Below are 26,288 nucleotides of genomic sequence, written 5' to 3' on the forward strand. Positions count from 1 at the left end.
AATAACAGAAAAGGAAAATAATAATGGTAAAAGAATATACAAGTTGAAGTAATGCAACACACGTCACTCCCCAGCTGGTGAATTGGTTGCCCAGCATGTCCTGAGCAGGGATCATGGATTCCCGCCCCCCAACCAACCCCATTTATGACATCTGTGGTGTGGAATATTTCGTTGGCCAGCTTGTCCTGCCTACGCTCCCTCTCAGCTTCTGCGGGAAGCTGAAAAAAGTCCTTGAATAATATAAACCTTACCTGGACACAACTAAAACAATATGCATTATTGACATTCCTTTCATACTGAATCTTAAACACAGTAGCTGCTAGAAAGAAAATTAACCCTATCCCAGCTGAAAGCAGGACAGCAGGTAGTTATTTGATTTTAAGTTTGCAGGAATTATCTTCAGTTTCCCTTGGTGACCCACCCTTCCACATGCATTGGCTGCATTTAACATTGACAGTACATGGAAAAATTAATATGTTGTACTCTGTCCCTTCTGCTGTTTCCATGTCAGTTCATTGGTGATTTATTATTGTTGAAGACGAAAAAGTAACATATGCTCTGATCACTTAATAAAAACACTTTGAAATAGTGAATTAAATGTAGTCTTGACAGGTCATATGCTCATCTGATAGAAATTGATGGAGTCATGGCAAACTCTGTATAGCTTTGCCGATTTATACCTGTCTTAACCTTGAGTTATAAAACGGAGTTTAATTTTGTCTGAAGTGAAATTCTTATGAAATGCCTATCACTGAGGAAAACTATATTGAATCACAATCTGAACAGTTTATATCTGCTACTTTACACAACCTTGTACGCAGGATTTCTGTTTCTAGCGGAATCCTAAATCCACAAGTCAATCGGATTCTTTCTGTTGATACTGGGGCTAGGATATGGGGCAATCATGGATAGAGCTGCAGACCCTGGGGATGAGGGAATGCATTTGCACAAGTCCACTAATGACTGGTGTTAGCTTATCTTGCCTTGCTTGACTCTGGAGATAATGGCCCAAATCTACCTATTGTCAGCAGTGGGGATTATACCAGTAATAACAGTGCCCCAGTGAATCTTGGCTACCTACACTGTGGTGACATTGCTCTTATGCATCAGGTGGGTCAACATCAGCATCTGTCATGGTTTAAGCCCAGCCAGAAACCAGGACCACACAGCCGCTCACTCAGTCCCCTGGTTGAAACTGGGGAGAGAGTCAGAAGAGTAAAAGTGAAGGGGGGAAAAAAAACCCTTGTGGGTTTAGATAAAGACAGTTTAAGTAAAGCAAAAGCCATGCACGCAAGCAAAGCAAAACAAGGAATTCATTCACTGCTTCCCATCAGCAGGCGGGTGTTTAGGGCCATCTCCAGGACAGCAGGGCTCCATCACATGGAATGGTTAACTGGGGAGACAAATGTCATCACCCTGAATGTCCACCCCCTTCCTTCTTCTTCCCCCAGCTTTATATACCGGGTATGATGTTATATGGTATGGAATATCCCTCTGGTCAGTTGGGGTCAGCTGTCCCAGCTGTGTCTCCTCCCAGCTCCTTGTTCACCCCCAGCCTACTTGACGGTGGGGCAGTGGGAGAAGCAGAAGTGGCCTTGACTGCTTAGCAGCAACCAAAACTATCAGTGTGCTGCCAAGGTTTCTTTCATCCCGAATCCAAAACATAGCATTACACCAGTTGCTAGTAAGAAAGTTAACTCCATCCCAGCTGAAACCATGTCAGCACCTTACGTGCGATGGTGCAGATGATATTCCTCCTTCAAGTGTCCAGAGCAGACTTTTCAAGGATAGTGTGCTTGGGTTTCGCTACCTTCAGGTTTTAATGAAACTGAGATAATATTCAAACTTAAACAGAAAAGTTTTCATTGACAGTTGGCTTCTTCAAGAAGTCATTGAAGGATTGGACAGAAATCTTTCGCGGCAAATTACCAATAAGGGTCTGCAGAGTATGTAGACCTCATGTCAAATTCATGACACTTATTCATGTTTGCTGAGAACTTTCCAGCTTTGTGAAAGATATTGTCTAATCAGTCATAGCTGTTATGGGGAAAAAATTATATTTGTGTTGGTCTTTGATCAGAGGTATTGTAAATTCACCGATACTGTGAGGAAAGATTGTTAATGTTGTGTATAGGTATCTAACACAGTAAGAATAACAATCTGTCATGTAATGATCAGTGTCTGCAGTTATGATCTCAGCTTTGTTTATTTTCCATCTCTTAGAATCAAATATCACAGAAAGTTTTGCCAGGTTTTTCAGGATCTGGAATTTAATGCTGCATGATTGTAATTAGCTAACATATGCAGAAGACTGTCTGGACTATATGTTGCCGATGGAGACGCAAGAAGGTGCACTACAGTTTCTCACGGATTTTTGCTTACAAAGCTGACCTGATCAGGAACATAAGGGTAAGAAAAAATGTTTTGTCTTTCGGAAGCACAATACATTGAAACCTGCTTGCAGGTTTGGACGCCAGAGTCATTCTGGGATCCAGATAGTTTTAACTCTAACAACAACTCTTTCTTCTAACTGAAATTGCAATTTGCTCCTGACTGAGGGCTGAATTTTCTGGCCCATATGTGCTCAATATTAGTACAAGGCAGGAACAGAGACAGCCTTAGGCGCTGTCTGCGTTAGCTCTAGCGGTGTGATGTGAGAGGGATGGATCTATGTGGCCAGGCACCTGCTGCTGAGTGTGTGATGTCCGTACGAGGCACAAGGAGTTTTTGCTCTGGACTGGAGTTTGTCTGTGAGATGTCAACACTGATAATGTGTCAGCCTCACATCTGGAATATGTCTTCTGGTTTAGTTTTACCTGGAAGATATGCACTTTCACACTCGAAGACCTCACCACAGCGTAAATCAAAGTGGGATGAGTGGAGTTGATCAGGAGATTTACTTCAAAGTGCACTCCTGATACAAATTAAAGTGCTGATGTGGATGCACCTGTAAGTTCCCCACAGCACAATTTGATAATGGTTGTAAGGCAGTCTTGCTTATAATTACAAAAACTCTTCTTGAGGAATTTTTTTTTTTTTTTTTTTTTTTTTTGCCTGTCACAAAAAAAAAAATTAACAAGAAAAAAAGAAAAAGTCTAGACTTCCCCTGCTTTTAGTCTGCTCTTTCTTTAGTACCTGATGGTCCTGCAACTCCCACCTTCAACCTCAAATGCAGTGGCAGATGTACAGCATACTGTTGCAGTATTGATGTATTTCTGCTATACAGTATACAAGTAACCTCCAGAGTGACAGTCATTCCTGACATCGTACGTGCAATTCAGTGTATTAAGTAGCAAAAATAAACTGTTTTTTTTTTCCTGCAACCCTTATGAAAGCGCTTGCTTTTACAGAAAGCTCTCGTACTGCAGAGATAATAAGCGTGCCTGTTTATTTTAAGTAACCGTTTTATTTCCATTCCCCCCCACCCACATGTATTTACTGTCATGCCTTAGTAGGTCGTATCATCTTTAGGCTACAAAGCTCCTGGGAACAAGGACATGTTTTCTTTCCTTGTCTGCAAAGCTTTGTGCATTGCTCTGACACTACAAAATAACAGAGAAGAAAAATAGAACTGACTCGGAGAGTTGATAGCTTTTGCGGTAGTACAATGAATTAATTGAGGCAAAAATCAAACTGAATGTAAAAATAACTTCTTGTGTGTTCTTGCACTTTAAACAGTTTCTTTTCTCAAGGCTTTTTACAATAACTTATTAACTATTAGATAAAAAACTGTTGTATTTGAGTGACACTAAGGGCTTAAAATAAACTATCAAAAGGAGTCAAGAAATTCAGTGTGAATGTATAAAGCTAATCTTGTACAAGCTATTGAGATATCTTATCTAAAATGTGTACACTTAGTGACCCATACTTAAATGGCATCCAATTTAAAAAGCACTGGCCTAAGAAGGCTTTGAGTTAACCTGTATTTTATATAACTTCTAAAACCGCCACTTGCTCAAACAGGTGTGATTTTATGGGCTACTAAATACTGAGAATTGTCCAAATATGTTACCTTGACAAAACAACTGCTCCTGAGATGTTTGGACCTAATTCAGTGTGAAACGTTTGCTAAACTTGATAGCCCCAACATTCAGGTATTTCTTCTAATGATTTGAACCAGCGCTTGCAGGTGCGGCGGAGAGCCGAGCCGCTGCCCGGCTCCGCAATGGCTCTGCTCCGCTCAGCAGATCACCTGCGGGAAATTCCTCTTTTAAGGACAGAGGCACAAAATTTCCCTTTGAAAATCGTGGCTCCCTCTTGCCTACAACTTCTGGAAACACAGTAAGGACATTGCTAAACTAATTGTAGCCACAATTCCCAGGCCCTGGGGAAGAATAAATGGTATTGAATAACCAATAAAGCTGATTATTCTCCAAAGGCTTGCTAGCTTGTGTAACCCTAATACCGTATCAATATTCTTAGAAGCACAAAATAAATAATTTAAAATAATGCTTGCTTGTCAGTGCATTTCTGTGCCACACAAAATCTTAACCTTTGGATTATTTAAGTGTTTCCTGGTGATGCAACTCTTCTTTTATTCCACCATCCCCTCCTGAACTGCCCGAAGGAAACTCTTCCCCCCTGTAGCAATATTTGTGCTGGTATGAAAGCTTCCAGCTTCCAAATGCATAGATTATGCAGTATGGGAGTTTGTTTCTGTTCAGTTGGTCTATTATTTACATATTAAATTGCTGCTTGTTATCCTGACACATCACTTTCAGATATTGGAAATCAAAGGATAATTGCAGAGGGGATTCTGCGTGGCTGAAAGAACAAACGACTCCAGAGAAGCAAAGGAAAGTATCACCATTGCCTCAAAGAGTCTTAGCCAAATCTTCCTGTAATAATGTTAAAGACACAACAGGGGCAAAGTCACTGCACTTAACTGGCTGTTAAACACTACCGATGCTGTTCAGTGGCATAGTCAGCTCTTACAGCAATTCTTCTTTTTTTTCAGTGGTCAGTAGAAATGGAATTAGAATGGAGGTGACCTGTCATGACAAAATCAGGGAAGAGGGAGAATAGTGATTGAAATAATTTTGTCTGTACTGACTGCATTTTTAGTCTCAGAATTCTCTTGGTTTTCCCAGACCCGTGTATAGTTCTTATGCAAAATAAAGATTTCCTTAGAGACTGAATCACCCTGCAGTCTAGAAAGGATGCTTATAATGAAGAGGTTTCTGGCAAGCGCACGGCATAACCATCTGTACTGCACAGGCAAAAACTGCTCTCAAACTTCCTGAAGTTAAATCTCCACTCTTCACTCCTGATTTCCACATACTGGCACTGTATCTTTTTCCCTCTCTGTGCATATATAACACCCCTGTGACATGTATGCTCTTCCTCCCTCCTTGCCCCTGAAGTTTAGGTTTTGACACAGGTTGTCATAACTGATGACAAAAAGCTAATTATTGCGTGTGGGTAAGGATTTCTTTCATGTAGAAAATGTGAAGTGTTAACAATATAATTTGCCATGATTGAAAGAGAGATCTACCATGTGCCTTCTGGGATGGTGTGTTCTTGGTTAAATAAAGGTGAAGAAATAATTTCCTATTTGTTGAGGTAATGTCAGGGAGGTTGAGCAGAGTAAGACAGCTTCTTGGGTTCCAAATGACTTGAGCGAGCATGTGGGCAGCAGGACACCAATGCAGCAGAAATTCTAGAATGCTGTTTTCTAACCCTTTTCCTGTTGCGTCTTCTTTTTATGTATTGGTCTGCAGTGCTTTTTCTCTTTTTCTTTTAAAGAGACTTTTAAAGACTTGAGGGCAAAGTCTAGTAGATTAAAGCATATTGTTTTCAACTTCCCTGCTCGTTTGATGCCTGGGCAATGTGTCCCTCCATTCAAATGCTTACACTTACGGATGCACGCTACAGCGCTGTTCCAGAGGGACACGTTCACAGTGACTGGCTGTAAAACTGCAGTCTCTGCTTACTTTCGGAGAGCTCTCACTGTCACTGAAGTCAATGATTTTAAGGCTTGTGAATCATCTCGATTTTGTGAATGGGACCTATTTAAGTGAAAATTAACTTAATCTGGAAACAAATAGTCTTTAAAACAGCAGGGAAGTACGGGCTTGGGTTGCTCTCTAAGGAAGTAAAAAACCAGTTTTATCTGTAAAGCAAAAGGACAAATTGGTTTGGAGCAGTGCCATAAACTCAAGGAGTAAACAACCCAGAATATATAAATAAATAAATGATCCCTATGTGGTTCTTTAAATGTTTGAAATAACTGTGAGGATAGCGCGTATGTTAATGCAGCATCAGCTCGTGTTCTGAAGCCAGCCTGTCTCTTCCCCTTAGAAGCTGCCCAAAACCAAAGCATGGGATGTCGGAGCGCTCTCCGCGTGTGGCTGAGAGCCTGGCAGGGCTTAGCTGCAGTCCAGGCTCTGCACTGTTTGACTTCAATACAACCTAAACATATTATTACTTTTATTCAAAACTAAGACCAAGTCATTTGAATCTCCCAAGAGAAATTCCCACTTTACGAATAAAGTACTGGAAGGATTCGGTAGGTCGGGTAACCTAACAGAAACAGTGAGCAAAAATAAGGAAGCTATTGCTGCCAAGGCAGCCCTCAAATTACACGTCTACACTTTGTGGTTGACCGTGGTGATACAGGCTGTGCAGTCTTCATTATTCCAAGTCCCGACTGCAAATTGCCTCCTACCTGTAGCACGGCGATGATAAGAGGAATGACCTGCTGCCCCAAAATCAAGAATAAGATTTTCAGATCCCTTCATGTTGACCTTCTGTTGCTCTGGTAAGATTTAGCATCAAGCCAGACTCTGAGGGCCCAGCCTTCCTGAGCCCTGCCAAATTGTAGCCTCGATGAAAGAGAGTCTGAAAGGAAATTGGGTTACTAGAAATATACTCTAAAATTGAAAAAAAAACCCAACCCTACCAAACAAAAAGTGATATGTTGGAGATTGTTTCATTAACTTTTTAAAAGTTCCTGTTCTCTTTGTATTTTGCCTTTTAAAAAACATAAATTATGGGGGAAATGAGCATTGTTAGTCTTGTGCATGTTATTTCTGTTGAGCACTTGACGGGAGGCATTTTGGAATGGGTGTTTTTTAAGATCACAGAGAGTAGGATTCTCAACTTCTGGAGGGTAATTCAAACCCACTACTCCTATTTACTAATGTAAATATATAAATAGAAATCTCAGTTTCATATTTCCTTTTCTCCTCTTTTCCTGTATTTTCTTTTTTCTCTCCTCTTTAGCCTGAAGATGGAGGTGGATGAAACACATAGGTAGCATAACTTCAGTGACATGCTGGACAATGGCAGATCACACCGTACCAGTTTTAAACAGTAGAATTAGATCAGGATGAGTTAGTTTCCTTGAAAACTGCTATAATTTCAAATTATTATATTCTTTTCATAAAATACATAACTAGCAGTATCAATTACTGCTACTCAATTTCATATCTTCTGCTTAAATTCTGTTTAAATTGGAACTCTCTCCGTTAATCTCATTTCTGCTAGAAAAATCCAACAAAAAATGTCAGTGAATATAATCCCGCCCCTCCTGGATTCTCCAGTTTAGAGAATCAGTTATGCATTAAAAGTGGGAATAGCAGGCATGTAACAGACCTTTAATGTTAGAAGAATCATTGCTCTGTCAGTTCAAATGGCTGCATTTAATTGCAACTGCCTACTTTTTGCTAAAATAAACTGATGACTTTTTCTAATATGAAATTCATCTTGTTGATAAACCATCTCAAGATTTTTTTTTTCCATTTGCTTAATTTTACTGCCCTCAAATTTATTTTTATAGGTAGTAGAGACTATAAAATATTTAATGCATGAGTTGAGAGATCTGGATGTTTATGGAATATTTATTAGGTGACATTAGAAGATATTCTTTGTTAGTGTCTGTCTTCAATCACAGTCAAAAAAATGTTCCATTCTTCTAAGGGGAAGAATATGCATTGAGAGAGGTTTGCTTTTGCATGCCTTTGAGAGAAGAGAGTTGTACAGCAAGATAAAATCCACCACTGTGCAGAGGTGAATGCACCATGTGAAATTTTTGTTAGGGGCTGGAGGTCTTTTAAGATGCATCTTTCCATGCCAGCATGAATCTGAATATTTCTATGATTTTATTTTTTTTTTTAATTCCCATGGTATCTTCTTGGTGGAGATTACTGTATGCTTTTAGGAATTATAAACCTTTTTTTTTTATAAACCTGGAAATAGAGAACTTTTCTTCTGCTGTGGTATTTAGTCCCAAAGCCAGTTGCTTCTTCCAGTTATCATATCTGGTTTATAGTTTATTTATTAGGCTACTGTTATTTATTTTAAGATTTAATTATAGCTCTGAAATGTAAAGAGAATAATCTTATTAACTTTGTTTAGGTAAGAACTGAGCCATCTCTGTTTACTGGATAGCTTGAGGTTCCTATTTGTTAGCTATTGTGGAAAAAATGTGATTTAAAATAAGAATAGGAATCCTTTTTCCGTTTAGATGAATTTTTGCTGTTAGAACATTTTGATATTCCTGAAGGTCCTGGCTGGTGGCCTTCTTGAGAACAATCAGCATAAAAGACCATAGAGAGAGTTGACAGATATATACCTAACTGATGATAGTGCGATTTTCTAGCAACTTGAATAAGATTGATTATCACAGATTTTTCAAATAAACCATTAATTTGGGAGAACTTTTCCCTGGACTGTGCTTGATCGATATTGACTGCCGATTTAGCCAACAACAGAATGCTTTGCTTGAAGTACATCATGTCTTTCAGATCAATCATTTTTCAACTATGACAATATCGAAATCTCATGCTAAGAAATAGGATTATGTATAATCTTACTCTAAAATGTTTTAATCAATGAGAAGTGGTCTGAACGTACTCAATCCCAACTGTGAATGTAGTGTTTGTATGTAGATATCTGAGCTGTAAGGAATGTTTCAGATTCTTAAGAGAATTTTGTTGGAGATAATTCCAAGTGCAATACGGCAGGACAGTTTGCTGTAGAAATGAAAGAAAACAAAAACCAAAGGACCAGAAACTCATTTGTGAATTACACATAGTGATTACGCAGTTGGACCAGATGATCGTTGTACGTTCCTTACAGTGAAACTGTGCTATTCTATTGATAACATAACTTTATAATTTCTGATTTAACCACTTCTGTTTCCTGCTTTTAATTTTCAATTTTGTGTACGGGTGTGGGATAGAAAAAGTAATTTCTTTTGCTCTACCTGAAAATGTTCCAAAGCCCACTTTCCACCTCTCTTTCCCCAATGTTTTGGTTGCATTTTAGAAGAGAGATTTGAAAAAGAGGAGGAACAGGCTTCTGATTTGGATCATTTGCAAAGTTAAGGCATGAATCTTTAATTTCCTGAATACTGTAATTTCTTTATTGGCTTAAAGCTAAAGGAAGGAAAGAACCTTATCTGGGGCTTAGTCCTGGGAATAATTGTGGTCCTGCTAAATACAAACGGTCAGATGTAATATTAGGTTTTACAACTGTTTACTCCATTTCATACATTAGGAAAAGACCAGACCCTGGAGCACAGGGTGACTTACACTAAAATGCAGAATATCATAAGGGGTGTGAGGAGCCTGTGCCTTTGTGATAACAGGGCAATGTCAGCTATCAGAATTATCCGTAGGTATCATAGGAATGGCTAAAATAACACTTTTTTATTCTCATTTCTATTTGTTCTTAAGGACCTAAGAGCCCACAATTTTTATTGCTTTTTGTTGTAACAACAGAGATCTCGTATTATACTTGCAATTAAAAAAAAGGGATGTTGGAAAACAGTACAAATTGGCTATTGTAAACCACCCTATTGCCACAGGGCAGGGTAGATAACAGAGGTTATCTGTTGCTGTGGCTTTTTGGATGGGAGTTATTTTCTCAGCAAATTAATCTGGTATGTCAAGTACTCAGCATTTTATCTGTCACGTTTCATTGCTTGCCACAGCCGTGCTATTGCACTGGGTGTGCATGCTCAGAGCGTAGAGCTGCTGTGTCCTGAGCTGTTGAGCTATGCTGGGATTATGAATTTTGACACACCTCGTAGAGATGGAGAGAACGGAAAGGCTGTATGTGTGTTTAAAAAAAAAAAAAAATCATGGTTGATCCTGGAGTGTTTGCAGCTGTTATTCTGTGTCCTGAATTTTGTACCATTTAAAGGGCAGAAAAAGTAAAATTGGCATTTTCGGCTGGGTTGCCATCATATTTTTTTAAATGTTTTTTTAAATGTTATTTAGCTGCTGCTTGTCTTACCAGCGCAGGAAAAAACTTATATGCATTGCTGTTAGTCTTGTCCTCTCTTCAGATTATCTGTGTGCTGTGATTGTTTGTGCTTTGCCAAATTTGTTTCTAATCCTCTCTGTGCCAAAGCTATCTTTTTGTTAAAGGTTACCAGAATTGGCATGGAACTTATAAAACTGTTTAAGGGAGAGTTTCTGGTATAGAGAAAACATTCTTTGGCCTGTATGTTTTTAAAATGACACACTTCAAGGTAGTTTTTAAACTTCAGTCTTAAAAAGCAAGTAGTGTGCTTTACATTCCCACTTCAACCTACCAGAGCAGCGTTTTGAATTATGGCAGCATGTAATAGTTACTGTGACATTTTCAGCCATTGTTGCAGATTCTTCTAGCTTTTTCTTTTGCAAAATTTGTCTCTTCTGGTATTATATCTAATATTTCTCTAAGATTTGATTTTGCGTGGATGCATGATTTATCTTTTGTAAATTCAGATACGAAACTACCGCAGGGAGAGAAAAGTTTGCTCTGCTGGGGGAGAGGAGCAAGCTGTGGAGGAGCAAGTGAGTGACAGGAGTCCTACCAGACTTTTGGGGATGGGTTCAGGCCGGTGCATGTGTGTGTGTAACAAGGGAGGCCTTGTCACCTCCTGTCAAAGAATGTCTTTCGGGTGGCTCAGGACGGGATGTGCTGGTGCCAAGAAAAAGAAAGGCAACTTGCAAGACCCACACAGGGCTGTCATTAAATCAAGACGTATTGGAACAATATTGGTGGCAAAGAGAAATATCCAAGCGGTGTCAGTTGTCCCAAACATTCAGCACCAGTTTAGAGCAGTAGTGGGGAAAGTTTATACACCAATCCTAAAACAGCTGCCAAGCTGTCTTTGATACTCGACAGCTGGGAGGAATTTCTAAAATAAACATCCACTTAAATAGTTAAAAAATAGCAGGGAAATGTACAGAGGAGATAGGAATAGATGGCCAGAGGGGTGGGAGTGTGGCAGGGAAAAGAGCTGCTCAAGAAAATTAAATGAACTTTGAGTGACTCTAAATGACAATTGTGTGGGTTTCAGATATGTTGGCTGTCATAATCCGTTTTTCTACAAGACACATTTTGCTCTGTGTTGGCTATGATGACTTCATCCCGTTCATAGTGAAGACTAGTTCTCAAGCTAGACTTTTCTATTGTCACCATAATATACCTAATAATTAAAGAATTCAGCACTTCCTAGGAAGCTTTACTTAAATATTAATTCTTGGTAGGTTTTTTTTTCTGTAATGAGTCTCCTGTGGCTACAAGATGCTTACAAGGATTTGTTAACTAGTGCTGGATACACTAGTCAGTTTGCCCTTACCACATGAATTTTATTTTGAGATTCTCTCCTTATGTCACTTTTTGCTTACCGGCACCTAAGATCTAATCTTAATTCATAAGTGGACTGCTGTTAATCTTTGAATTTTTCCTCATAGCTCCCATTTAGAATACTGAAAAATTTTAGCCAGCAGTAAGCAAAGGTGAAAATTCCAAACTTCCATCTTAAAAGTGAAGGAAATGAGGTTTTACGGAGTGAAAATTTTTTCGCCGGGTGATACGCTGTGATAGATTCATCCCCTGCTCAGATGTTCAAGTCTGGTCTGTGCCACTGAAGCACATGTAGCCAATTTGGCAGGCATCAAAGTATATATTACAGAAGCATCTTCACAAATGCAAGTCACTAAGTCTCAGTAGGACTAAAAAGTACATTAATTTTAATTATATTCTTGTTCCTGTTGCCAATATTTAGTATAAAATTAAAATACACTGATTTGATTTCATGAGGCAGCATCCACTTGTTTGTAGATTTTCTTTTTTTAGATGGGTGAACAAGAATTTATAGTGCTGTCAATATGTCACTTTTAATAGCACGTTATTCATTTATGAATTTAAAATAAAATCTCAAACAATAAGGCTCAAATGGGATATGGATATTGTGATTAAGGTGTTTATTATTCAACAAAATTAAAGGCAAAGTTGGGGGGGCAATAAAGAATTTCAATTAGGTAGTGCATATAAACTCTTTTAAAACTTGTTACTTAAATCTTGATATTGGTTTAGTAACCACTGTGTTGTCTACCAGAAGAAATTAGTTTTTCAAAAACCAGGCCAAGGAAATTCTTCCAAATTACACATTTTGGGATACTTTGTTTAACAAGAACAAAGAGGTTTAGGTAATTTTTAATTGGAGTGTCTTGCACAAAGTCTGGCATATATTTTATTCCACAACAAGTGGCATAAAGGAGTTAAAACGAGAAATGCAAAGTGCGTGACACAGGAAATATCCAAGCTGTGGTTTAACCTTGCTCATCCCACAAAGAAAAGACATTGCCTACACATTACGTAGCAAGCTCATACTGTTTCGGTCTAGTTTACAGGTTTAGGTTATGTTTAGGTGACTAACTGGAAAGCCAGTCAGAGCAGATGCAGCACTAAATGACTGTTTATGTGGCGAGTTTTATGGAAGATGTTTAGCACATGTCATTTGTCATGTTGAGGCCAAGCCGTGCAAATTATTTATTACAGTTAATATTATCTGCATGTTTTAGGGATGTTTTGTTAACGAGCTAAGCTTCTTATCCCAGATAATTGTAAAATAATCTGGTGAATGGTGTAGCTCGTGGGATATTAGTGACTTCTTACGTCCCTACTTGCAGCTGACAGAGAAGCTGCGTTTCCATTCCCTGGCTCGGAGCTGAACATTGAGCACAGATACGTGGAAACTTCTGTTGCCAGGAAAGATCATCTATGTATGTCCTTGATGGTAAAATGGTTATGTCACTGCTCTGTTGGAAGAAGTTGGTCCCCAGATACATTTCTTGTTGATTTCCAGCAACATTTCTCAAGTCCTGTTACAAACCCCATGTCCCTGTGCTTCTCGCTTTCCCAGTGGTGGCAGGTTTGACTGTGTGCAAAACTACTGCAGAAGTTCATGAATTATCGCTCTCGCATTTGAAATTTTTTTCTGGCTCAAGCGGTAGGAATCATTTGGAGAGTGATATAAATCATAATCCTCTGGAGACCTGAGAAAATTCAGTGGGTTTGGACTGCAGTAATATAATCTGTAATAAATCTAGCTTTCACAAAGCCTGTGGTTTCCTGTAAGACTGTTTCAACAGTTGTGTTTGCAAATTGTAAAGAGTTATGCAAATTTGAAAATTCAACCATACAAGACTTTGCCAAGCTTTGAGGTTAGGAAAAGAGAAAGTGCTTTCACTGGTGGTAGTAGTTCCATATGCATACAGTTATATGTATCTGTCCTAGTAAATATGAAAAAAAAAAAAAGGAGAAAAAATATTTAAGGAGTATTCCTCTTAAATTAGAGATGTGCATAGGCAGAGAAGAAAAAAAATGTAAGATTTTTATTAGATACTAATATCTAATGGGATGTCCAAATGCATAATATCCTCGATAATAAGAATCATGTCAAATGATGTGAAATTTTACATTATGGGCAGCTGAATAAACAGTTTTATACACAAGTATGTGGGTTTCAGTTCGATTCTTATTTGCTACACTGGCGGAACAATGCAAAGAAAGTCACCTTTGTATATTAATTCTGCATATATTTTGTTGGCAATTTTTAATGCAGATTTTAAAGAAAATTGCTCCTCAGGGGAGCGGGAGAAGAGAGGAGAGAACAACACAGTACATTATAAATAAGCTGGAAAGATATTTATGAAAGGAAATGTTACTCCCATAGAAATAAATGTCCTTCTTGATGAGCTTTATATTGTGCATGACATCTATTTGCAGAGGCAGCAACAACAGTGAGTGAAGGAGGGAAATGGAGCATTGTAACTCTGGCGTGAACGCGCTGTGGGAGAAAATCAGATGGGACTAAACACCAAAGCAATGGTGAGGTGGAACCAGGTGCCAGGAGTGGGCTAGGGACAGTGCTCACAGCGTAGAAGTAGGGAGAGCTTCTTCTGTTTTGTTACTTCTGTAATTTTAAATAAAGTCAGCATACAGTCAGTGTGACTGTGCTACAGAGAGTCTCAACATCATAAAGTGGTGCAAAATGCTCTCACATATCACATTCCAGAGCTATCCTTAATGTTAATAACTTGAGTCTTGCAGTATGAAATATGAAAAACTGGGCATTATGATGTTCCATAGGAGCAGAGAAGATCAAAATATGAGCCGTATCCTAAATCTCTTCATAAGAGGCATTTGTTAACATGAGATGCTGAGATGATCATAGGAAGTGCCACAGAGGTCGTTGCATCAGTTCATAGGCGGGCAATAGACACTAAAATGAAGAGACTTAGCCACATTCACGAAAAAACCTGTGGCAAGGTCAGTAATTAAACTTGGGTCTTTATAGACCTACGCTGGCCTATGTTGCTATTGGCCTTCCAAGAAAACAGTAAAATATGTCTATAAAAATTAGCTGTTCCAGGGAAGAATATTCTTCAGTAAGATTGGAAAAAGTCTGGCTTTAGATATTATTTGTTTCAGACTCAAATCTTTCATAGATGCCTTGTTTATTCTTAGCACTGAATCTACAATCACAATATGTTTAAGATTATGTTGTCAGAGTATGACCTTCATTTGGGAAGGGGAATCTTAATAAGTTAACATTAGATTGAAATGTCCCATTCAGTAGAATATAATTTTTGATACTCAAATTTTTATAACTCATAAATTTAGTTGAGCTACACTGTAAACTCAGGAAAAGTATCCAGTCTTCCATATTTTCTATAACATATTCAGGTAAATAGACTGCAAAGTTGAATGTAAAAATGCTAGATTAAAAAAGCAAGTTGTTTTAGTAAATTGAAAGTCTTATCCTACTAAACACATGATATACGGTGCCAAAATGGATTAAAGGGTTCTGTATAAACCCTTAAATGACTGTGGAAAAAATGCCAGATTCGTAATATCTTGCAACATTCTCCTCTTTGCCTTTTGGTATACTCTGAGAAACAAGATAATCTGTGCCTGTAAACCACAGAGTAATTTACTCGTCGTCAGTTAAGGTCATAACAAAAACCTATTTTGTTTAACAGCTCATAAATCTAATTCCATTCCCCTCCACCACCCCCCGCCCCTCACCACCCCCCAGCACTTGTGTTTTCAAGGTAAACCCTAGCTGGTATGGAGACAAGAAAAGAAACAAAACCTCAAAACAAGTAGCCTCACACTGCTCTGTGTAGCTATTTTAAATTAATACGTTGTAAAATATACACTTTAAGTGCCAAGTGTAACTTGCAGGAATCTGGCCACCAATATTGAAATGTCAGGTGTGTATGTGTATACACACACACACATATAAATACTATTTCTTTTGCCAAAATCTTGACAGTTTTCAACTGTGTCCCATGCAATGTAACATTTGGTATTGTCACTAGAAAGCTGGAATGCACTTATTTAAATAATTTTTCTATCCGTCTGTCTGCCTTGGGTAATGTTTGTTTTCAATGCCTAGCTATGCCCTCTGTTTAATTTATATTTAAAATGAAATTATTATGCATAGTTAACTGGTAAAACTTGAGTATTTGAATGGATTAAAAAAATTAATGACAAATTAGATTTTAAATCACAGGGAATTTCAGCTTCCAATCCTATCAATTCCACAGATGTAGTTTATTATATTCCTGGAGACAAATGCATTTAACATGCTGACAAGTTCAATTTCCTCACAGCTTTATTACACAAATTACTTATTACAAGGAAAAAATGTCAAATGCCTACTGCTCTAAACTATGAGCATGCCTTTTGAGCAAAGCCACAAGGGACTTAGTAGAAAAATTTAGTGGTTTGGTTTTGATGCTGGCACCAGCAATGCTTATAGCTACTTTTTTCCCTACCCCAGTTTGTCTCACTCCCCCCATCATTCAGTGCAATCACTCTTCCCCCAGTTGCTTGTTTAGAATTTATTGTGACAGTTGTACCCTAAAACATGTAAGCTCTTTCTGGATTTTTCTTTGCCCATCTATACCTTTCAGAAATTTGCCATAATACCCATATGTCAAATATAACAAGCAAAATTCGCTAAGGCATGCCATAGTTGCATGAAATATGTATTGTGTCACGTACAGTTGATGTGACCAGCTAACTTGTCTCGTGACCCAACCGAAGTTAAGACAAGATCTAATATTCTTTGAGGGTAAATATCTCAATGTGGTTAATGCTGTCTGAATAGTGTATTAGCTTTGGAATGACCGTTTGCCAGAGGTGTTAGGGTTAGTTGTGTTGTTGTAAATTGATTTGCAACTTTGGTGAGAATTCAGACTGATCTATTGTGAAAGCCGAATTTATCTGTGATTCATTTTGGTATGAGAGAATCGGGTATCAGGTGGTTTTGGCCTGTGTGTAGACTACCCAGGCTGGTAGGGCTGAAAGCCTGCTGCCCGGTGCTTTCCACTAGCAGAACTTTTTGGACTTAATTATCTCCTGGTTTTTGTTTTGCTATTCTAATATAACAGACAAAACAACACCTACTTAAAACGCGTAGAAACAAAAATAACACTTGCACAAATTTAGTGAGAGCTCTAAATTTCTTAAAAATTTTGATTTGTATTTCTTTCCTTATTTGTTCTCATTTACATATCCATAGCCTAGCAGTTGGTTAATCAACAGTCTCTCATCTGAAGGGTATAAGTCTCATTTAATGATGTTTCAGTTAAAATGGAAACCGTGGTCTAACCAGGATTTATTGAGTTCTATGCAAAGCTGTCCATGGACAAGCTATTCTTCCCCAACCACTGCCAAACTGAATCTGATTTAAGGAAGTGTAAAAATGAAGATTGATAGCAAATGGACAGAAATTGATTTGTTTTTTAAAAAGCTCACAGCTAGCAAGGAGAAGGAACTATCAGTATTTGGTCTGTTTCAAGTGAGTGGTTGGGATGAGTGTGGTCCAGCTGGGTTACGTGCCGGTGAAACCAGCTGAGAGCAGAAAGCCCGAACGAGCAGGTCAGTTCTGCCCAGCGGGTCAGTCACAGATCTGGATTTATGTATTCCTGATTTTTAGTTCAGTGCCTTATCTGTTGTGAAAGGTTGCCTTTTGGTGGTATAGCTAATACTATAGCTTTTTCATTGGGAAACACAAGACCTATATCAGATTAAAGAAAGAAAAAAGAATGCTCACGCTGTAGTACTTCTTCACACCTGTAATGATTTCGCACTGTTTAAGTAGTTGTTGCAGTAAAAATACTGAACTTTTGGTAGATAAAGGTCAGATTTATGCAGTAACTGCACTCAGTAGACACAAGAATAAGTATGCACCATGAGCCAAAAAAATCTGATTTACTTCTGAAATATTAATGGGGCAGTTACAGTCTGTTTAAACATGACAAAGAGCACTCAGATTAAGCTATTCAGTTTGCAGGGCACAAACAGTACAGTTTATTTCACTGTACAGGTTTCAACTTTGATGCTTCTTCTAAAGGTACACTGTTGCTTTGCATCACTTCAGAGTTGGATCTACACAGGCAAACAGTGTTTTCTTCACAGTCCAGAGAAAATCCAGGACTTTCACTGCACTGTACGCAATCAAACCAATTTGCTTTAAAGTAATGGAATTTTTAAAGAAAATAGTTCAGTTATCCTCTTCTTACCCCAAGTCATGATTAAATTGTGTATTATCTTAAAAAGAAGTTCTTCCTAATACAATTGATGGGATTTTAATGATGAGCGAAACATATGGTTTAAAGAAAAATAAAAACCCCCTCACACAACCCATCCTACCATGCAAGAATTAATCCTTAAGCATGTCAAATTCAGTGAGATGGCAAGCAGCAATATAATGCCTCTACTGTCACTGCATTGTCTATCACTCTACAAAACAAATTAGAAAGTGACAAATGTCAAACTCAGTAACAGTGTATATAAGGGGGTTTTGTTATTTCTTCTATTTCTGTTAAAAAAACTGGCTAAACTAAAACTCACTGAGCATCCACAAGGGAATAAACAGACCAAGTTATGATGTTCATTTTAGGACTATTCATGAAGCTTCATGAGAAAAGGAGAGGAGAGGGAGTCCTTCCTGCTTTTCCAAGCAGGATCACCGATGCCGCAGTTGTTTCTCTCTAACCTACTCTCTGCTCTGGGTGACTCCACACAGGTGCTTTAGACACTCTATTCCACTGGTTCACTAGTCTTAAAACTAGAAATTAGTTTTGTAATATCTTGCCTAATCTTTTCTCACTGCTATTTAAACTCCTTCCCCTATACACACTAAATGTAATGAAACAGGTGATTTCCTTCATTTGTCATGGACCTCTATACGTTTAGAAAAAGACATGCTGGTTATCATCATACTTTTAGCCTTCTCTCTAGTTGAACAGCCTAAGCATGCTGAGTCTTTCATGGCATGTTGTGTTCCTGCTTGCTGCTCTCCTGTGGACTGCCAGGTTGGTTCTCCTCTGTCCTGAAGCACAGACTCTGAAGCTGGATGCTGTCTGCCAGCTCAGACCATGCAGCAGTGCAGGGGAAGGTTTGCCTCCCATCTCTAATAAGTCTCCACACAAGGGGGCCTGAAAACGACAGCCAGATGAGATCACGTGGAATGGTTTCTCCCCGTTTTTGCCATGTAGTAAATTAAATCAGCTGCTGATTCCAGGGAGCATTCAAACAGGTTGTGGTTTTCAGTAAAAATAGCAACTAAAAGCATGTCTAGAGTTTAATTTTTAACACACACTGTTTGCATGTCAGTCCTTCTAGTAAACACCTAAAGTACTCATAAAAACAGCTTTTAGACTAAGTAAATGATTGAAAGGACCCTAGTTATGAATAACTTTAAAGTCATTTTACCAAAATGCTCTCAGCTTTAACAGGTTAGTGCTATCCTGTACACAGCACAACATATAATACTAGGCTGATGATATGTAGCTTACCAATCAGGAGCAACTTTAAACAACTTCTTTCAAATCTTCTTTGCTTATTGTCTGAATCTCCTGATGTTGTAAATTTACATTACCTCTGTTGAGGTCAGGAGTGGCAATGGATAAAGGACTTTAATTTCTTCATTTTCTGGTCATGCAGAAGAGCTCAGCTTAGTGCAGATCAATCTGTTCAAATTAATGCTCTGCTTCAAAGACCTTTAAAAAGTCTTAATTTTGAGAATCTGATGAGAACGTACTTACTTATAAGTCAGACCTAGTGAGTATCCGAGGGTGGGCACTGAGGACCTGAAACACTTCAGGGAACTGTATTTAAAGTATTTGGGTGTGGACATTATTAAAGTAGTAAAACAAATGTTCATCCTGTTATAGAACTTTCTGCCATTTACCACCCTATATATATATATACACACCACTTAAATCTAAACTCAGAGGCATAAAATGAATTTGTAAGAAAGTGGTTTGTTTTTTTCTTTTGAATAATGAGAATTTCCTGGAAATGATGAGATGAGAGGTAGAATCCTCTGATGGTTATTATGGATATGCAGATTCAAAATAAAAAAGAAAGGGAGGGTGGGGGAATTATTCAGAAGAATAAGACTTGCTGTCATTAGCTATTCTCTGTTTGAATACGTTCTACAAGAGCAACTGAATGGCTGGTGCTGAAGAAGAGGAGTTTATTTTTTCTGGGAGGCATCTACATATGTTCCCCTCTGATGCACGGGACTGCTGTTAGCTCTTGTGGTGAATCTCCCTCCATGATAAAGTCACTAAAAGTCTTACTTTACTGGGAATTTCTGGTTTGGGTCCAGCCTTCCAGATCTCATAGCTGGGAGCAGATTTTCAGGTATGTGTCTTCCATTCAGGCTTCTTAATGGCAGCATGGACAACGTCATTTAAAATGGAAGCTCCTTGACTTTTAACACATCTGTCTAACGTTTCTAAAGAGGTCATCTGTCTGCTGAGGTCTTCTGAAAAAGTGATTGAAATTTTTCTTTAAGTGGGAATTTAATCCCTAAAAACCTCATTCACAATAACATATGGTATGATCGCTTCAGAAATAAAATAGCAAGAACAAGAGAAGTTGATTAGAACTAGCAAAGTATGAGGAAAGGTTCGGATACTATTCAGATTTTGTACTGCAGTCATCACTGAGGGAAAATCATTAATAATTTAGGCAATATTTTATTATTTGATCTATTTCTATCAAGGCTTGTAGCTGAACAAGGTTCAGACATTGAACAGGGATAATTAATTGAAATCTAACCTTTCCGCTGAAATTAGTTGGCCTTTCATTAGCAGTAACAGACCTGTCCTGCAGTCTTTGAAAATGAAAGGAAAATCTGCTTCATTTTAGATCTAGAGTGTTCAGTCATGCCATCGTGTTTAACTGGATGGTTACAGAAATACCCAAATACACTTATTTTTATTTTAATTTAGGATTTTTTTACTAGCTATTTAGGCCTTTGTTCCTAGTTTATGATATGGATGAACATTTTGCAAGTAACCGAATAGTTTACTGAAAACCGAATTAAAGATCAGATTTTTTTCCAACTTTTTAAGAAATTAAAGGACTCAATTATGTATCATATAATCATAGAATGGTTTGGATTGGAAGGGACCTTGAAGGTCATCTAGTTCCAACCTACTGCCATGGGCAGGGATACCTCCCACCAGCCCAGGTTGCTCCAAGCCCCGTCCAACCTGGCCTTGAACACCTCCAGGGATGGGGCAGCCACAGCTTCTCGGTGCAGCTTGGGCCAGTGCCTCACCGCCCTCAAAGTAAAGAATTTCTTCCTAACATCTAATCTAAATCTCCCCTATTTCAAAAAATCGTTACCTCTCCTTCTATCACTACACCCCCTGATAAAAAGTCGTTCCCCACCTTTTCTGTAGGTCCCCTTTAAGCACTGAAAGACTGCTATGAGGACTCCCCAGAGCCTTTGCTTTTCCAGGCTGAACAACCCCAACTCCCTCAGCCTGTCTTCATAGAAGAGGAGCTCCAGCCCTCAGATCTTCTTTGTAGCCCTCCTCTGGACCCGCTCCTACAGGTCCATGTCCTTCTTATGTTGGGGGTTCCAGAGCTGGATGCAGTACTGCAAGTGGGGTCTTATCAGATTGGAGTAGAGGGGCAGCATCCCCTCCCTCGCCCTGCTGGCCACGCTGCTTTTGATGCAGCCCAGGATGTGGTTGGCCTTCTGGGCTGTGAGTACACATTGCCAGCTCATGTTGAGCCTCTCATTAACCAACACCCCAAGTCCTTCTCCTCAGGGCTGCTCTCAATCCATTCTCTGCCCAGCCTCTATTTGTGCTTGGGATTTCCCCAGCCCACATGCAGAACCTTGCACTCAGCCGTGCTGGATTTCATGAGGTTTGCACGAGCCCAACTCCCCAGCCGGTCCAGGTCCCTCTGGATGGCATCTCTTTCTTGCAGTGTATCAAGCACTCCACATAACTTGGTGTCATTGGCAAACTTGTGCAGGGTGCACTCAATCCCACTGTCCGTGTTACCAACAAAGATGGTAAACAGTGCAGGTCCCAATACCAATCCCTGAGGAATGCTGCCCTTCACTGGTCTCCACTTGGACATTGAGCTGTTCACCTTAACTCTTTGAATGTGACCATCCCAGCCAATTCTTTATCTACCAAGTGGACCGTCTGTCAAATCCACATCTCTCCAATTTAGAGACAAGGATGTCATGCGGGACAGTGTCAAAGTACAAGTCCAGGTAGATGATGTCAGTTGTTCCTCCCTTATCTACTGATGCTGTAACCCTGTCACAGAAGGCCACCAAATTTGTCAGACATGAGTTGTCTTTAGTGAAGCCATGCTGGCTGTCACCCATCACCTCCTTATTTTCCGTGTGCCTTAGCAGATTTTCCAGGAGGATCTGCTCCATAATCTTGCCCAGCACAGAGATGAGACTGAGTGGCCTGTAGTTCCCCTGGTCTTCCTTTTTTCCCTTTTTAAAAATGGTTGCAATGTTTCCCCTTTTCCAGTCAATGAGAACTTCATCAGATTGCCACAATTTCTGAAATATGATGGATAGTGGCTTAACAACTTCATCTGTCAGTTCCCTCAGGACCCGTGGATTTATCTCATCAGGTTCCAAGGACTTGTGCTCTTTCAGGTTCCTCAGATGTTCTTGAACTGATCTTCTCCTACCTGCTAAGTTAGAATCATTTTCAGGTGTGTTATGATGATTTGCATGTGTGTACTGTAATTGCATTCTCAGATGTTGCTGAGCTCTTTATAAGCATGATTAATGAGATATTAGAAGTCCAAATTGCAGACAATTCTGTGTCCTTTGATCCAAACACTGGCTCCCCCAAGCAAGTTGCCTTCAGAAATGAGCGTTTGTTGTTCGGATTGCCAGCAGCAAGAGCAGCCAGCACAGAAGCTCAAATACATCTTAATTGTCATGATTACTCTCTCCTGATTTAGGAAACACTTGTTTCCAGCTCTGTTTTATTTAATGTGGCAGAGAAACATCTTATGAGTGCTTTAAAGCATGACAGAAATGTTGTTGCCGGACTTCATGTCCCTACTTTGGATCTTTCATGACTGACGCTTGAAAGAGGAGGCTACCGAGGGCAGTAAGTTAAAATGTGCGTTTGCAGCTACAAGTGTGTTCAAAACTCTCTCATCTTTGTCTTGATATGAGACAGCAGAAGGCAGCCTCACTTGAGGCACTCGATGCCTGAGATTAACCAGGGGAGTTCCAGTAGAGAGTATAACTACTCTGAACTTCAGCCTTTCCTTTGAACACCTCTCATCTTACAGAAATGGCTGAAAATTTTAACATCATGGTTCCCTGAAAATGTCACTGTTATAGTCTCCAGAGGCATCCCTTTTGCTCACTTAGAGCTTTCGGGACCTGTTCTAGATACAAAGATTTTATTGATGGTAAATTTCAGACAACTTCTTCTGACTTTCATCTCTCATCCCACGCTCTCCTGCCTTTTAGATTCAACTTGCAGGAGAAGAAAGTGAATGTGTTCAATCCCTGAGTCTGATTTGCTTTTTGGTGGTGCAGACCCAGAGCTGTTTTGGGGGTTACTCAAAGGAACATTCGGGTAGATCCTTAGCCAGCCTTGGCAGGGAAACCACGTCGATGATAAGCCTCAGGATTATTCAGCAACTTACATTCAACAAAGTTGAAGGGAACCCACTGTGTCCTGCAAATATGTGGACTCATGGTAAAATCCTAACTGATGAACCAAAGATAGGAAGTGGCTGGGGATTGAAGCGAGCTGTATGATCCATCTCATTTTCCCCTAGTGATGGTATTAGTTTTTTAGGACAAAATTTCACCTTTCTATGTTCTACAACTGTATCATGTTTATGTAGTAGTTCCTCGACTATTTGGGGGGTTTTGTTTGGGGTTTTTTTGTTTGTTTTAAATGCTGAGTTTATTATAATGGTTTCACTTCCTCTTTCACAGTTAGTACCAAAGACATCCCAGTCACCATACACTGCATGCAATATCAGCATGGTAAGATTCAGCATGTCTTTGTATGTAGTTAAAGCATAACCTACGTGATCATGAAGCTCTATTTATAACCCATCAATGCTGTGTTTCTGTCATCCATATTTCCAGGGGAATTTGTTCTTTTTTTCCCCTAATGTCAGCTTTCCAAAATGTGGTAGCCTTGATGTCTCTGGCTGCTTCTTTCCTTGGAAAAATGTGTGAGGAAATGCTGCCAAACATTTGTCCTTTGGTTGGGTTTTTTTGTTTGTTTGTTTGTTTTTTGTTTTAAATGTTTCCTTCCTATCACATATTTCAGAAAGAATTTTGAAATGTTTCCCCATAAGATCGACCTTTCTGAGCAGCGGCAGGCAGAGAGAGTATATCAAAGAACACCAACTCAATAATCCAACTGCCCAAGGTGGGTTTAAAAATGAAATCTTGGCTCCATTAATAGAATTGCTGCTTTAAAACATACATGAACAGGCCAAAGATTCAGCCTGGAATACCACAGAAACACAAAACAGAATAATTCCCTTGTGTCCTGCTTTGTTTTACTCCTCCCAACTCCTTTCCCTTCCATACTGGACTGTGTGATCTAATAGGACAGAAACACTGGTGGTAACACAGTGCCATAGTGAGTAGCCGGATGTTATAAAGAATTATGTGTCGTATGTGGATATTGACGAAATTGTCTAAAACTTTGAGAGATTTCAGGAAACATTCTCTGGCTAATTTTGTCAAGGTATAAATGAAAAGCTGCCTAAGAAACAGAAGAATAAAAGATGCTGATGATAAGTTTTTAATGTTTTTACTGTTCTTGGTTCTTAGTGAATGATCTATATCTAGTATTCTGGTTTGTACTTTTCTTCAAATAATGACAAAATTTAAGCGATTTAACTCAAGATCCAAAACAAAAATTGAGCCATTATAGCTGTTGTTGCTAAAAACATTCTTTTTACAAGTCACATTAATTTAAAGTGCTATACTTTTTCAGTTATTTGAGGTTCAGAAGAGATGGATGAACTTCTATGATGTTTAAATAAACAGTTTAAACAATAACATGTTTGGGAGAGCAGTGTAGTTGTTAAGGTGGCATTTTCCCATGCTTTTCGGGGCCTGCATTTTTCTGGTTTATCTTACAATCTGGGTGTCTAATTAAAGCAGCTGAATAATGCGATAGCAGTTAGAATCAAGCTGACCTTCCTCCACTTCTTGATATTTGTTTTGGATGCCAATTTGCAACCATCTTCTGCATATTTGCCACGGCATGGTCCAGTGCTGCCATGACCCCTCTGCGGAGTTCTGTTCCAAATCTGTTTGGACACAATCCTTCATTCAGACTTTTGCAGTCATATTCTTGGGAGGCCTGACTGTGTGTGAACAAGTTACTGCCTTTCAGCTGGGTTTCAGTAATAGCCTTTAAGAGCATAAAAATGAAGCCTTGTGTCTTAGATTACCTTTTTTTCAGTGTGGGACCATGCGTGGTCATTGAGCAACAGCTTGGTGGGACAAGGCTGGATTGGTCCTTACTCCAAGGTAAGTCACTTCTCTGTCCTTTTTTGTGTATGATTTACCTACCTTTCTTGGCTGCAGCTTGTTTTGTAGGTCACTGGAGCTAATTTCCAGTACAGTCTGTAACAATGCAGTGGCAACTGCCTTTAGGGTTTGCATTACCTTCCTCCTCTTCCTGTCTCCTAACCCTTAAGAAAGTGAGTCAGGATTTGTATCAGGATTTAGACCACTGGCCCAAAGACTCTTTGTTCACTCTTGTTTAATGCGTTGTTGTGAACCTGAAACTTGACCTGAGGGACTTGATGGAACTGTTTATTTACCTTAAAAAAAACCCCACAAACTTGTCAAGGGCTCTCAAAGCACTTTTTGTCTTTTCTGTATGTGTTTTTATGTGCTATTTCAATATATACAAAACACTGTTGCCTCACAAAAGCTGGTAAACGAATGCTCTCATGGACTGGGAACCATTGGAGAGTAGTATTAGATAGCGTGGTAGGAAGCAGGCAAAGGAAGGGCACTTGTCTCCCTGTTCTGGACATATGGATGAACAGAGTGAAAACTTTTATTCTTAAATTTTAGGTGGCTTTTCCGAAGATAGCATTTGTTCTCACTCATTTCCAGCACAATACACAGAGCACAGGAGAATTGTATAAGTACGGCTATGCCTATTTACAGTCACTGATACAAGTAAGAGTTTTTCTCTGTCTTTAAGGGAGAAGAATCAGACACCTAATCAGCTAATTGGCAACTTGCTTAATGTTTTGCCTGCTTAACTCCATTATTAGGGAAAAGATCCCTTGCAGTGTGTATTGATGTGTCTAAACAATCAATAAATGAAACATCTAATTTAAAAAAAAAATCCATTTATATGGCACATCGCAATTTAATTAATTGTAGTTAGGAACAAATTGGGATTGATTAGTGCTCATTGTTACTTAACGCTCCTTTCTCTTGTTATTACTCAGTAATATTGTTGAAAAAAACTAAAAGACAGAGGAGACTTGTTTTTTCCATCATTACAAGAACAGAAATCTTTTCCAATGAGATTCATCTCAAACCGTGAAGTTAACAACTCTCTTTATAGCACTTATATAAAATGTTCAAAAGCACAATTTGTGAAAGTTGAGTATACAAAAATTGGATATAGATCTTTTTTTTCAACAGTTTAAATATCTGTTTAACTATCAGTCCATTTTAT

The sequence above is a fragment of the Charadrius vociferus genome, unplaced genomic scaffold (assembly GCF_000708025.1).
Source record: "Charadrius vociferus isolate BGI_N301 unplaced genomic scaffold, ASM70802v2 scaffold259, whole genome shotgun sequence".
Lineage (NCBI taxonomy): Eukaryota > Metazoa > Chordata > Aves > Charadriiformes > Charadriidae > Charadrius > Charadrius vociferus.